The sequence below is a fragment of the Acanthaster planci genome, linkage group LG12, assembly GCF_054643075.1.
Source record: "Acanthaster planci isolate LZ-2023a linkage group LG12, COTS_SCS, whole genome shotgun sequence".
NCBI lineage: Eukaryota > Metazoa > Echinodermata > Asteroidea > Valvatida > Acanthasteridae > Acanthaster > Acanthaster planci.
Window position 1 is genome coordinate 57,276 of NC_141788.1, and position 13,262 is coordinate 70,537.

Here is a 13,262-nt window from a genome sequence, read left to right on the forward strand (position 1 = left end):
ATATCTCATATTAAAAAAGTATACACAAAATAAAAAGTGGTCCTCAACTTTTTTGTGTAGTGTATTTGAAAACTATATGATTTGGTTAATCTTAATGGAAAGTGCGCTTTTGGAACATAATTTCTTCCATACTTTCCTGACAAATAAGGGCATGCAGAGATGTCATTTGAAGCAGTGCTGTTTATGATATCTGGGCTTAACTTTTCGGTTCAAATTTTGAACCACTGACTTTAAGTACTCTCACATACTGGAACGTGTCACCAAAGGAAAGATGTAAAACGACAAAATATCAAGATTTCTATAGCAAAGGTGGGTGTTGAAGTAATTCTTCACGGAACGTCGTACTTTAACTGGGCCCTGTAAAGCATATTCAAACTAACAATTAGAAGGAAAAGTCAATTCATTACGTTGCTATTGCATTTGTTTAACAGAAGTTACCAAAATTCATTTGTTGCTATCTCTTTGTGGGCTTAATTCGCGTGAATTTAAAATGGCCGCCTGGGTGCATTTCTTTTGTGGGCATACACTAACACTTGTCTCACAGTTAACTTCAGCCAACATTTTGTGGTGCAGTTCGGATTGATGAAGGGATTATAGCGTTTTATCCTAAATGTCAATTATAAACACTGTAACAGGTGTCAGGTGCGGGATGAGAGGGCCATGCGCCAAGGGGGACTTCGAACCCTCAGTTTCTCACCGATATCGCGCTCCCTCTTCCTGCTCTAAGCTTCCGAGGAAAAACATGAGGAAGAAAGATTGAAGAACAGTCGATGGCACTTCAAGGACACCTTCCTTGTAGAGACCTATACTGGTGAATGGGGGGGGGCGAAGTTAATCGTGGGCATTGTGGTCAATGCATGCTTCATGAGTAATTTTGTTTGCTTTTTTACCTTTGACTTCGGGGCCCCATGGCAAATGAGAATTTGTTGTACGAATTCAGGGCAGTGATATGTGCATCAGCAGAAGTCGTGCCAGTATTTGCAAGCGCATGCCATGATGCTACCAAACCCTGGGTTGCTGTATTGAGTCAAGGAGGACTTTTAATGAAATTTAGAATGGACCAATAAGACTAGCTTTGTTGTTAAAAGTAGATAGCCAAATCAAAAAAACTGTCTCTACGAAAGACTAAATAATTATTACCGTGTGCTGCTACTCAGTGTATCCTTTAAAACATCCAGATGTGAATGAAATTCAAGGATAGTGTTTGCCAGTTTCATTCACACCAACTGATCATTTATGATGGCCCATTTATCGTAACAACTTTATCCTTTACTCTCAGCGCTCATATTTCTCAATCATTCTCCTCAGTGAAGACTTTTTTGCTGCTACTGTTGAATTGAAAATGACATTTCTTCACAACAAAACCTCAACCTGAATGTAGTATTTGGCCTTGATTTATGAAAAGTTCCATCCAAAGTGAAATTAAATAATAAATTCCACATTTGATTGCTCCGTACCGTGAAATTGCACACTGATTATGAGATAAAAGAATGGGTCCTTTGTGCCCACTGTGGTGATGATTTAGAGTTAGCAAGCCGGAGCTGGAGAGCGCGTGACACGGTAATTCTACCCCATGGAATCCCACGAGTCATCTGGAGCGTCTCTGGTGTACAGTATCGTCTCGCAAATTTGTTTTCTGAGTCAATTTTTTGCCAAGCTATCGTACGAGATAACGGGGAAATTGTAGACAAAAGTGAGGCAACGTGCTGACACGGTGCTTTTATCTCAAGAAAACTAACACGACCCGGTCGACCAACGGAGTGTTTTGTCGGAAAATTGCATCCACTTAATATCAATCAAATTAAATAAGGAATCGAGTCGGCTATTAGTAGACCTACGTTTCTTGTTGTAGGAGCTCACTGCCACGCCCACGCCACTCCCAAAATACATTGAAAGCCAATTAAACCCATGCATCCAATTCAAATAGCGTTTCACCACGTACACAGAACATACATGTTGTAAGTATGACTCGGAGTATTTATGACAAATACGTATCTTAAGTGCATTATTTTCCTCACTGAGCAGAAACGCATGGCTGCCTCAACTTTTCTTTGCATTTGAAAATTCGAAGAACACGTGTATGAATACTTTTCATACCCGCATCAATGTGGAACTTCCTGTTGGTATCATGGTATCCACTCCAAGGAACCTTCGGGGGTGCTAGATTGTTTTGCAGGGGCTCAATAGTTTTTTATCCCATGGGTTTTTTACATTAAGATGTGCCAAATTCCGGACAGATTGTAGAACTTTTTTCCATAAATAAAAAAAAGTTGAGACTAATGGTCTCTAACCTGTGGTATATAGTTCACAAACACCTCAAGCTTGTTGGCCTGTTTTGCTTAAGAGGCAGGCGGCCACATTCAGACCTGACCCCAGAGTTAGACTACTAATTGGGGGAGTTTTGGAGGAGGGAGGATTTTTTAAAAGTCTACCTGGCTAACACTTGTGAACTTGAAAAGAAAATTTCAGCGATCACAACCTTGAAACACACAAGTCCAATGTGTTCCTGAGCATCACCAGGCCGCGCTATTTGTCTTCGATTTTGCAGGGTTTTTTTTAAACGGCCGCGCATGGTGGGAATTCGCTCGTCACTTAGCGCCCGATTAGGGTGCTAGGAAGCGCCGATGGCCATGCACAGATTTTGTCACACGGTCACACGGGTAACAGCTTACGACGCGAAGAGCATGGTGGGTAAATTTCTGCCAGGCGCGCGAGCTCGCTCAATGCATTACGTAAGCGGCGATTAGCAATTCGGTATTTTTTTCTGTTTTTTTTCCTCATCGCTGAAAATATTCTCACACAACACTTTATTCTTTCATCAAGATGACCATTGATGTTAAGCACAAACGACTTGCCAGCATTTACCTTTGTCAAGTCGAGCATTGCATTTAAACCCCCCCCGGCTCGAAATTGTATTCCATCCCGTTGTAGTACCTTACGAGCACATATTGTTTGAGGACGAATTCGATGATTCTTAATTGGCGAGGATACGAGCCCAGCAGCGCTTTGATTATTTATACCGCATAGTAATATCGTAGTCTATTCATTGAATAACGTGAATAACTGTTTTAAAGTTCAAGGATCGTGAGTTTTATCATCAAGCCACGAAGGATTTACTGGTATGGTGGATTTTATTAAGATAGAAATGATAATAGGATCATCCAATTAAGTCGGAGTTTGGAATCCTGATTTATTTTGCTGAGGCGCCGAGGCAGTCTGAGTGTAAGCTTTCAATCAGATAACGAATCTATTCCAGTTAAGAGTTTGTGAAACTGTGAGAGCATCTCCATTTCCAGGTTTTAATGAAGTTAATATGCTGGCCCTGTCATTGGCGCACAGCCAATTTAACCGGGTTTCATAACATGGTAATATATGGTGCTTTTTAAAATGCATGTGGTTGCAAGGGGTAAAAATGGATTCTGGAAGCATAACGATTTCCCACATTATCGTAGAGGTAAATATGTGCTCATATTTTGTCTTCGTTGTCTTTGTTAAGTGATCGGGCTCCGGGTTTCAAGTGGTCTATCTTACTCCTTTTTGGACGATAATTCTTCGCCGCTTTTCTCCAAGACGGTATAATGTAAACTTAAACTTTTCACAAACATTAACCCTGATCGCTAGATGTGCATAATAGTGTGATGTCATGATGAAATCATCAGGTATCAAACAGCAGTTGATTTAAATCATGGCAAACCTTTATAAACACTGTGACATGTTTTTTTTAGTAACCTGCGTTTAGTGTTGTAACATTTAACATTTAAACCCATAAATGTTTACTTGTAAACACAAACATATTCAAAGACTAAACAAGTCAACACGTTTATTATTTTCAAGAACACGTGAATGTTTATTTCATAAACTCACTGTGTTTACATTGTAAACATTTCGACATGTTTATGAATTATTAATTTGTTCCATATTTAAACGTTAATGGCATTTAGCAAGTGTTTAACAAGAATTTAGATGTTTACCTATACACACTTCGACATGTTTACAACCTGTAACACTTTTTAAACACTGTGACGTGTTTATAATCTTATAGGTGTTTATGTATATATATTTAAGTTCAAAATTTAATTCAATTGTCATTTAATAGACCTGTGCTTCTTCTTCAATTAGATTTTCGATGACATGCGTCAAAATTATGTGACGTCATCAATATAGAAATCGATATCACCCAATCAACTTGTGTTTGTAACTCAAACACGTCCCGTCTGGTTTTGTTTTTGAGTTTTACTTTGCCGTTTCTGAATTTTTCCCTGTTGAGTTGCTTGCGTTTTAAGATTCTTTTTACATATTTGGGCCTGATTTAGGAGCTACATGTACTCAAACGCATAAGTTGTTTGTTCCCATCGTAAAGGGGCATTAGATTAGGCAGTCATCTATGAATGAAGGAAGACTGTGCTGTAAGTAGTCAGTGCTCTGTCAGCGTTGCGATGCACTAGATCCTGAATTCCCACTGGTTTATATCCAGGGCAAAGGGAATATTGTGCGTCAGAAATATCAGCGGTCTTGATTCATCTGTCAACAACTGCTGGCAGATTTGGACTTCATATGAAGTAACAGATAAATCTGCTTTTACAAACTTGCAATGACGGACGAAAATACGGGGCGTTTTGGAGAATCGGGTTAAGTTTACAGATTTGCAGGAAGTCGCGAGGTGAACAGTTGATTTCTGTAGCCTCTGAAATAGATAATAGATGTATGCATTTAGATTCGGCAAATAACTGTTCATAACATCATCGCCTGCTTCCTTGTGATCAATGGGCGTAAACTGTTGTCACCTTTAGCGATGATCTAAAGAGATGGTACATATTAACTAAATAAATTGTTGGTTGGAGATATTAAAATATGGCTTCCTCCACTTGAAAATCAATGTATCATAAGCCCAAGAAATGTTTGTCCCATTGCCCTAAAATGCGGTTAATCCGGTGCAAAATTGACGGCCTTCAATTGAACCTTCCCACTTCAAATTCCCACGGGACTTAAATAAATCCCCTTCTCTAGCTTTCTTGGGATCAGTGAAAATCCGGTAGAGGGGATTGGGTGTTTTATGCCAGTCTACCTGGCGCCATTCCGGGTTCTACCTTCATGCCAGACTGCTAACAGGAAAGGGTAACGCCTAAGGTGTGCAGCCGCGCACCATCAGCCAGTAGACCCTACCCCCCCCCAACTCAATGGCAGAAACACGCTGCTCCGTGAAGACAACTGAAACAAGAAATGACTTGCACTAGGGTGGACCAATCGTGAAAAACCACAATGTGTGAAGCAGAGACTGATCAAAACATACATAATAAAAAGAACATAAGGTCATGCATTTTGCTAGAACTGAGCAAAGGACACCGCGAACAACTTGGCTGAAACAAACCACAACAGATGCTAGATTTTCAATGATTTAACCGAGCGTAAATTGACTTAATTTGATAACAAGTTACAACCAATAACTTAACTTCCTGTACCCTCGACAATTTATCGCAAAAAGCCCCTCCGTATACTTGTCATTTGCTCTCACGTCCACTTGCAAAATACACCAGACGCAGATGATCCTCCGCAAGGAAATAGTTCATGACGTCTCTGTAAGCCTTTTAAGCTCTTTCTAAATCACTGGCACCCGAGTTATAATGCAGACCCTCCTGGGGTCCGCTGAAAACACACAAAAATTCCCTGAACTTTATAAGCAAGGGTTGGGTAAATATAGAGTGCCTGCACTTTTCGTAAGACTTTGATGACATGGATGATTGAGAAACGCCTTGAGATACATTAACTATGAACACTATTCAATTTTTGATAAAACTTTGGAAGTCGGATTTTTATACTTTTCTTGCAACCTTTGATCTATGCCCAAACGATTGTCTGACAAACAAAGGCGGCCTCTCGTGCTAGCCATCTCTGTGGCAGTATGCAGCTTGTCGTAATGTCTGCCGAACCGGCACTGCCTTGGCCATTTCGGTATCGCGCCGGTTGTCTGGTTTGTCGGTATTGTTGGCAAAATGCTGCTCTGTGCCCCGAAACTGACAAATGTACGTACACTGCACCAGCCAAATTTGGCACTTCAATAACAAACTGCCGCTTTGAAATGTCTATTCTAGAGGCAAAAGTGACGCCATACCGGCACAAATTTGCTGGTCACTGAATGTCAGTCAGTAGGACACTGTACCAAACTGCCAAACACTTACAGTATTGCATTTTTCATTAACAATTCTTGGCCAAAATGACCCTTTCCAAGTGAACTTTTAACCGGTCAGTTCGAATGATCAGATGGAAAATTACGTTCTTCGTCAGAAACGTGGTGACAAAAGTTTCCCTGAATTGCTAGAGGAATTTTCAAGTCGTCGTTGTCAAAATAAGAAGAGTACTCTACATGAAAACAGCAAATAGTAGAGGAATGCCTCCATAACTTCTAATGTCATTTTCATATCAGATTAACACACGTCAGGTTGCATGTTAACTTGTCTTGACATTAAGAGCAAAAGAATTTGATGGCCTTCCATTACTGTTGAATGAAATCCAATTCGCACGTCCACATTAGCCATATTATATATATAACGGTTTTTTGCCCTTACCCAACGTATATTAATAGCCATATTGTTTTCCTGTCGTTCAAGTAACCACTCATTTACATTTCCTTTTTCCAGTCTCAGAAATTAACACCAAATTCGAAATTCCAATCAAATTAGGTCCACTAAGAGTGAAGTGGTTTTTCTTCGCCAAATAGGAATTCATCTCTCCACGATCTTAATGATGACATCAGTGGCAAAGACGGGCCGGGAAAGACGCGCCAGCTGACAGCTATAATTGTCCGGCAGCAAACGGTGACAAGTGAGGGCAGATGCGAAGTTGGGATCCACCAAACACGAATCTTGCATTTTGATCACGCCTGCGTGCATTGGGTTATATCGTCATTTTAGAGTTGACCCTGCTGAAGACTTTTTTCTGAGGGTATTTACTCCTCCGGGAATAAGGTGCCAAGGGTTTTGATAATCCAACTTCAAAGGGCAAGAGATATGTGGTGAAAGATAGTTGATATTTTGGGACCGTCTCTCCCCAGCTCGAGTGATATCCAGGGTACTCAGGGTAGCTCTGCAGGACTGACAGGACTGGAAAAAAATGTTTCCAGGCGGGGACTAAGCAGTATCCTCGTCGACACTCTACGTGACCATCCGTTTAGATATAAAATTGATGATGTTAAATATGGATGGTTTCTGGCGCAAAGAGGTGCATAGAAAAACAGGTCAGTAAATGTTTAATTCTGTAGCACCGTGTAAAACTGTTTAAAAAAATGATGTAAAATATATGAAGAAGAGATTTAGATTGTTGTAAGGTATCACTTGGCGAAAGTGCATAACTTAGCCAAAGTGTAACAAGACTTTCGTTGGCCTCCTTCGTTCAGTATCAGTATGCCTTTATATAGTTATGCCTCTGGGGTGCGTAAATTGAACACCATCAATCTTTCCGAAAAAAAAAATTTTGCCCACAGACATGTTCGCGTTTATCTCCTTTGAATAGAAGACTGAATTAAACAAAAGAAAAATTAAAAGTCTCCTAAGATTAAAAAAGTATGCTTAAGATTCAGATGTTTCGCCTTTAACAACCAGCAAGATGGATCTTATCTGTCTCTACCTTGTGTCTAGTGATTGGCCTCGTTGTAGGTCGTTGCACAACTAGGAACTTCGCTGTATAATCTCATTAAATTTAATCACTTTTGAAGCTTTTAACCTTGAAAGTGTCCTCAGTTACCTGAAAACGGGGTTAGCTGACGTAGTAAAGATTCCCCAGACTCACCAGGTGTTTCTTGTTGTTTAGTCTGATCCAGCACCCACACCCTTTCCCGGCGACCTAGACGCCCCCTACTAATAGCCGTGTTTAATCGATTCCTTACTTTCTTGATCGAACACAACACAGCAAGCTCAGGTAACGAGTTAATCGCGTAGACACGCTAGGAGCTTTTCAGATTTTCTAAATGAAATTTATCACGTCTTAATTAAGAAAAACAAACCAGCCACAAGTTTTTTAATAAGCAAAATCTATACATTAGCCACGTCTGTCTTGAGTGCATGAGGTCTCGGAACGAAACAAAGAATAAAAGTTTGTGGTCAGGGCGTTCTCGTTGAGGGGAAAACGTCTCCTACCCGTAGTTTTACACTGACTGAATTTGCCTTGTCTTTGTAGTGATTGGAATCAGCTCTCTAGCAGTAACTTACACCGGCGTCAGTTGAGATAGGTAAATTTGCTTGGACTTGCACTTGCTGACGTGAGCATGTGTGCCTTGCTCAGGGCCGAATAATCCCATAGGCACAGAAGCACAGTATAGGGCCAGTACTAACAAGGGCGACGAATAATTAGAGGGTCGACAAAAATACTACACAGTGCGTCATTTAATGTAAACAACTCTGACCCCCCTCTCTCTCTCTCTCTCTTTCTCTCTCCTCTCTCTGAATTTTTCGATTATTATGTGATTCAAGGCTCCATTGTCGCTTACAAACGCTGCCTTTGATCAGCGGAGGATTGTGAACCTGTACGTATTTTTCAACTATTGCGCGTGCTCAGAACTATGCACGCATGCTCAAAACAACGCGCGCATGCTCAGAACTGGTAAAAAGGACCGGTATTTTTGTCGCCACCACGCGTCTCAAAGTCTTCCATTGTGCCTGGTATATATTTCACTCGGAGCGTTTGCATTATAATGAATTTGTGTGTTAATCATTTATCACTTCCTATCATTTTAACGAGTGTGTTATTTTTCTGTGATTTCATATGTTATTTGACACATAATTTTATGCTGTATTGCACACGTTTATGATTGCAACCAGGAAATCAAATTTCATAATTTTATTTGTGTGACAAGCAAAGTAAGAAGAGTGAATTGAATTAATCCGGAACAGCAAAACTTATTGCAATGGGAAAGACTTTTTGTGTTCTCTGTAATTCGACCTCAATTATTCTGCCGGTAATGGAGATGTCAAGCTTTTTAGGCTAACAAAATTAGTTATTTTCAGATGCAGGTAAAGTAGTGAGCAAAAGTAAGCCATTCGAGGTATTGCTTGGAATAAACCAGGGTGATGAAGATCGTCTAGGTTTTTAACATATAGGTTTTTGTCATGCAAAAGCATGCACCACCGACTTCGGCTTGCATGTACATGAATGGACAGTTTTATGCATCATTCTCAACATTTATTTAGCTCGTATGCTGTACTGCTCCCTGTTCCATTACTTTACGTAATGAAAATATGTGAATAAAACAAACCACATACAAATAGGCCTCTTTAACTGAAACCAAAGTCAGGACGTGAAGACAAGTGTTTTACAGTGCTATGAATGTCAAGCAAATCTTGAATATGCCTACCGTGTGTGACTAACATTTGTAATAAATAAATGCAGATTTCGATGATTGGCATTTGGAAAGTTAAACTGGTTAATTTCTTTAAATAAAACAGTTAAAGAAAATGGAAAACATTTAAGCTGTCACATGTTCTATGGCTGAGCAACAACCTACAGATATCTTCATTCATTAGTGGATAAAGATACAGACTGGAGGTTCATGGGCGTGTTAGCCCAAAGCATATCTCCATATCTCCATACCTTACAAGAGATGGTCACAGTCACGCACTGGGGACTACGTATGCTTGCCCTTGTTCCGACTATAATCAAAATCACCCGGTATGTGCCTACGTCCAAATTGACTGCTATTTCGGTAAAATTTGCCTGAGAGACTTGCTCAACGGTGTTCAGGGAACGTCTTGGTTTCAGTGCATGTTTTCATTCTACTCCTGTCCTGCAAACTAATTTGGTAAAATGAAAAGCACAAGAGCCCATTACGTATTTAGTAGTTTATAGTCAAACCCTATACTTATCTTATATCTTGAACATAAACAGGACCGAGACTAACAAGTAATCTGTGATTTCGCACGCTTTGCCAGAGGTTTATGGTTTGATTGACAAGTAACTGTGCACAGAAACAAACACTCAATTAAAAGGCAAGGGTGTTTTTGTTAGCCATTACATTATTCTCCGTGAGGAATGTGGAATAATAATGTAACGCCTGCAGTTGGTCAAAAAATGATTTGGCATGATGGTCACATCGGACTGCACAGTGACCTGGCTAGAGTCCCAAAATCAAGGATTATCATAATATTATCCTGAATGTAAGTGTGGAATAAATTTTGAATGTGACGAGTTTTCGGATGTTCTTGCACTATGGCTTAAAGAATGCATATTATATTGAGTGATTTGGTTGGAGAAAAAAATGCAAACTGCTTCTTAATTTAAGGGTAACTTCTTGATTTCACAGATGTGGGCTTTATGGTCCTAACATCACTGCGCCGTTCATGTGTTTCCTCGCAAGCATTTTCGTTCTTGATCGAATGGTACTGTTTTTAGTCAATCACAAAACCTGTTAAAGTTTTATACCCAGAAATGAAGGTCATGTCATCCATGTTGCTTATGCTTGCTTGCTTGCTTTTATTCACCCATCCATCCATCCATCCATCCATTCATTCATTCATTCATTCATTCATTCATTCATTTATTTACCCATTCGCATTAGTATTTGGTCTTCCATTGGGGCCCTGCATAAAAAGTTTTAAAATCATAATCTTACAATAAAACTACAGCAACACAAGTTAAACAAAAGAAGCAGGAAAAAATTATTTAAAAAAACTCTAAATACATTGGAGAAGAGAAAATGCGATGAATCAAAAATCTCTGCAATCTATCTTGTTAGGATTGCTTCATGTAATTCTGCCTTAAAATCATCCGAATTGCTCAACACTGAATGGATTCTATTGAATCAATTTGTTTCTTACGGTTAATCCACCAGGTGAGCAGTAGTCCACAATCGGCAAAACAAGGGTCTCAGTGAAGAGGCACATTAGAATGGCAATTACCAGATACAAGACAGATCAGACCAATCAGTCTGTTACACTTGGAGATTACGTCTCGAACGTGTCCCAAGATAGATTACTTTGAAAGAAGCAGCCAAGAGGCTTAAGAGAGCTCACACATTCCAAAACAGCCCCAGAAAGAGTGTACCTCAGATTTGGTAGCTGACGCCATGTCAAACGCATGACTTCACATTTGTAAGCATTTAAACGCATGCAGTTGGACTCGGCCCACTCAGAAATAGTGTCCAAGTCCTTTTGAAAAACAGCATTTTGATGACCAGTGTAGACATTAGGAAAGTGAAACGTATCATCGGCATACTGCACCACGCTAGGTGAGATGTGTAGTTGTAGGTCATTGGCATACAACACATACAAAAGAGGACCCAGCACTGAACCTTGTGGCATGCCAGAAGTGACTGGCAACCAATCGGAAGAGCAACCCTTAAATACAACTCGTTGCAAGCGATTTGTCAAAAAAACACTTAATCCAGTCAAGCGCTGCATCATGGATGTTGTAGTATATTTGGAGTTTTTTAATGAGAACTTTGTGTGATATGGTATCAAAAGCACGATTGAAGTCCAATTATGCTAGGTCCATAGCAGGCACTATGGCATCCAAGGATTTCAGCCAATCTGAAGTTGCGGATATGACAGCTGTGGTGCAGGGCCTCCCGGGTATGAAACCGTGCTGCCGGGAAGACATAAGATCATTATCCAGACAATGGTCATATATATCCAATCTTATGTAGTATTAGTTGTGGTAGGCTCAGACAATAGTTGATCCAAACAAAAGCTCTCAGCTAAATCTTGAAGAGTAGATCTCAAAGGGCAAGGATCAACAGAAGACCAGTTGACATTAAAATCACCCATAAGGATGAAGCCAGCCTACGAATCAAGATGAAGGATATTTAAAGCCTCTTCAAGAAGACCAACACTGGTAATGTCCCAAGGGGGCCTGTAATACTCCACAGAGCCAACGCTCAGAGTTTATGGTAAATTCCGCACACACAAATTCAATATCCGATGGTATATTGGCGGAGTCAGCTGAAGTTGGATTAAGAAAGTTTGATAACGCAAGCAATACCCCTCCACCACGACGATTTCTGTCCTTACGAAATACGCAATGAGTATCAAAAACAACAGAGTCAGGAATTGTGGAGTCTAGCCACGTTACTATGATAGCAACAACAGACAGATTCATTGAGTGGACAACTGTCTGAACTTCCGGTATTTTGTTTTTGATACTGCGAGCATTGATGTTCGCACCAAAAAATTCTTTCTTATTCTTACAATAAACAGGAACAGTAGTCAATTGGCTAGGTTGGGGCAAGATGGTCACGGAGGTGTTAACGCCGTCAGAATCCCCATCACTAGTTGAGATCGAAGAGTCAAAATAAGAGTCCGATAACGGAGGTAAGCAGCAGTGTAGACAGTTACAAATTTCATCGGGTAAATTATACAGACGACTATATTCTGGCACAGATTCGGATTGATATTTTATATGGAACCAGGTAGAACAAGTGCTGCAGAGGAGGCCCATTTGATTTGACTTAACAACAGGTTTTAAACATGTGCCACATGGATACTTGTAAACTGGTCCGGGGTTTATTTCCACATCGCCGCAGACTAACAACACAACCAACTGAGGATCGTATGTGTAGACTTGCATTATGAGCTGGAATCGTGTGCGATAGAGCGTTACAAACATGGCGACTCGGTGTACTTTCCTGCAAACAGTTGTTAATTAAATACGAAATCAAGTCCGTTAAAGCTAAAACGACCACAGGTATTCGAATTCAATGTTCTGCAGGATCTATATTGCCCAAACACTCCGAAGCAATACCACCATGAGATGTAGGCCAGAATCTGAAAGCCAAAAAAGTAATAAAAGCAGCAAGGGACGGAACACACGCCCTACCGACAGTGTTGTAATACTCGTACTCGGTGTGGGCCAAGGAAATGTCTTTCAGCATGTTCCAAAAGCCACTGAATATCTCTTCAGACACATTTTCAAGACGGGGGAAAACGATTTCATTTTTGTCACTGATTTTATTAAATTTTATATGAGCGATTAAGTAAGTTAAAGCTTGTAAATTGCCTCGACAACATGAAAGAGGTCTGGGGAGATCTTTAATCAGTTCAATTCTAAGAAATAGAAACAGTTGCTCAAACGTTGATAAATACATGTAGTGCGCCCAGAATTGGTTGAATTAAAACTACCGTTCTGCGTATGGCATATGCATTCTTCGAAAACGTTGGTCAAAACCAAGACTCAGAAAAATTTATACCGATGGTTTATTACGGCCGAACATTTTAACGTTGTTACAAGTGTTAAATGACTCAAGTTCAACGAACTGATTGGAGAAGAAAAGAACAGATGCA